The sequence below is a fragment of the Dermochelys coriacea genome, chromosome 2 (assembly GCF_009764565.3).
Source record: "Dermochelys coriacea isolate rDerCor1 chromosome 2, rDerCor1.pri.v4, whole genome shotgun sequence".
NCBI lineage: Eukaryota > Metazoa > Chordata > Testudines > Dermochelyidae > Dermochelys > Dermochelys coriacea.
The window spans coordinates 220296742-220299223 of record NC_050069.1 but is presented as its reverse complement, the minus strand read 5'-3'; the positions used below and the strand labels follow the sequence as shown (position 1 = coordinate 220299223).

The window sequence follows — 2482 nt, the reverse complement described above, 5'->3', positions numbered from 1 at the left end:
ATGAGCACATGCACAAGAAAATAAATTAAATAGAATGAATTAAGATAATGTTTCTTTATAATGACAGCATAATGTTCCTCAATCAACAAAAAAAATTCTCTTTCCAAATAAACTGTTTTTAAAAATATGTTATTTAGAGCTTTCCCCCAAAAGTTATTCCAATACTGGTGTTTAGTATTCCCTTCTCCCAAAATGGACAATGTATTGACTCTGGTTATACTAAGTTAATTGTGTGACTGTTTTACATTTTAAGGGATGTGTAAAAAATTCATCTGATGGGTTTGCACCACTATTAGTCTGCAACTAAATCAAACAACTAAACAGTTGTGATGTGGGGCACGGATGTGGATATTACCGCATAGAGAGGAAAATGGCAAGCATGAATAGGAGGGGAAGTGTTAGTGCTAATGCTAAACTATGGCTATTCTGAACTCAGTACAGAAGAGGAGTTAGCTCCCCACACAAGACAGAGTAGCCCTGTTACTGCTCTAATATTTGTTAGAATGTAGCCATTACAGTATCCTTACTGCTTCAGCTCTAAAGCTTGTCTGGCGACATGGAATGCTCAATGATATTTCAATAATTGGATCATGCTAATTCCTTTCATTCAGTGCTTGTAGATGTGTGTGTGTATGTGGGGGGGGGGGGTTTGAAAGGATCATAAATTAAATGAGATGTTTGGTCCACACAATTCCACATTCTGCATTCCATGGCATCATTAAGTACTAATTGTGGTGAGAAAAACAAGTATTTGCCTGAGTGTATCAAGTAGGAAGTAAAGCAACAGCAGCAAGGAGGACCTGGCACCATTTGAAAAGTCTGAGCCGGTAAGAGATGGCTGCAGTCACAGCATTCCTTTTGGAAGATGCAAGACCAAGGGAGTAGACCAAAAGGCCTGGCAACTACAAAGACAAATGAACTGTTTCTCACTAGACTAAACCAGACTTTCTCCTCTATATTGTCCCTGCAGCATAAGGGAAAATATTATATTATCTTTAGAGAGCACCAAACCCATAACTGGCTTTACTTAGAACTGGGCCTTTTGACTTGTGCTCACCAAGAAATGAGTGATGACAGCAAGGATACTTTTAAAGAAGTTAAGAAAAAATGAAATTTCTTAAGAACATGAATCTCCATAGGAGAAGTTTTGTCATCAGTTTCTTTATCTCTGAATGCAGAATATCAGAAGTTAATCTCAGAGCAGCAGACATTGCTTTTTCTGTCTTTGAGACGCCATCTTGACTGTTTCAGGATGTTATGTGAAATCTATACCTTTCTATTTTCTCAAAGGGATAACACCCTCTCATTTGATCAGTGCATTGAAGAGAATTGCATGGGCAATCTCGCTTTGTTACCTTCAATGGTCCATGCACAGAATATCTGAACAAAAGGAGTGTTTTTAAGCTTGCTCCTGTTCAGAAAAGTGCAGTAATAAAGTATTACTAAATGTCTTTCTATTACTTCCAAGCTGGCAAATGTAGGATTTCTTAAGAAAATGAAGCTGTTCTTTTGTATGTACTAACATGATGAACCAAATGACCAACCAAAAAAAAAAAAGATCAAAAAGATCATTTAGAATCCTCTCATTTCTAAGGACAATTTCTAATGAAAATGTCCATATTATGGTAAGGTATATAGTTTTGACAATGGTGTAAATCAAAATGGTGGCCCACAGGGAACCTGAATTGAAATGATACATCTATTATGATACATCTTGTTTCCAAACAGTGTTTTCTCCCTATTAACATTACATGGTGAAGGGAATTTGATGATTCACAAAACCAGAAAACATTCAGCTTGACCACATTATGTGCTGTTGCAAATAAAAATTCTTAACGTTGTTTAACAAATGATTTTTTTTTTACTTTTCATTACAGCCCCTTGTTGCCATCCAATCTTGATTTTAGAAATTAAAGCTAACAACCAGATTGAAAGAATCAGGAGGATGACAGCATGGGGCATAGTCTCTGAGCCACAACTAACAGCATGAGGCTAAGCGAACCTCAAGCTATTCCAGCTCTCTGAGAAGAAGGGGGGTGGGGGATGAGTGAGTCCAAGCATTTGCAGGAAAACTCAATTATAGCAACCCTCAGCTATAGCAAAGCACTTGTGAATGTTGACACTAAAGCTTTTTCTGCTTAATGCTTTAATTAAATATCTAGAAGCCAACTATCCTCCTCAGTCAGTGTCAGAGCAATGCTTCTCTGTGGTTAAATGTTTACTGCAAAAGCTCTGCTGAGGGTTTCAGCAAACAAGTCTCAGAGAACTGAGAAGGCTTTCAGCTGAGGTACTTGAGATCAAGAAAGCACTAGTGATTAGAAACTAGCAGTACAACAACAGGACAGTTTAATCCACCCAAATGTCAATCTCTAGTTTACAAGTTGGCAATCCCATCTTCATCTGCAGACAAAAAGGCACTGGTTAGTCATCTGTTTAATTCTCTCTCTGCAGCATGTCATTTAGATGTTGAAGAAAAATCCCT

The 2482-nt window shown here is 37.5% G+C and overlaps 1 long non-coding RNA gene across 1 annotated transcript; it reads right to left on the bottom strand.

Moving 5' to 3' along the window:
* Positions 1–648: 648 nt before the first annotated feature.
* Positions 649–1864, bottom strand: LOC122458996. Its single transcript, XR_006279394.1, has 2 exons — positions 1533–1864; positions 649–1501 (listed from the first exon to the last, which is right to left on the bottom strand). It is a non-coding gene; the product is annotated as an uncharacterized LOC122458996 (long non-coding RNA).
* Between the last annotated feature and the right edge of the window lie 618 nt (positions 1865–2482).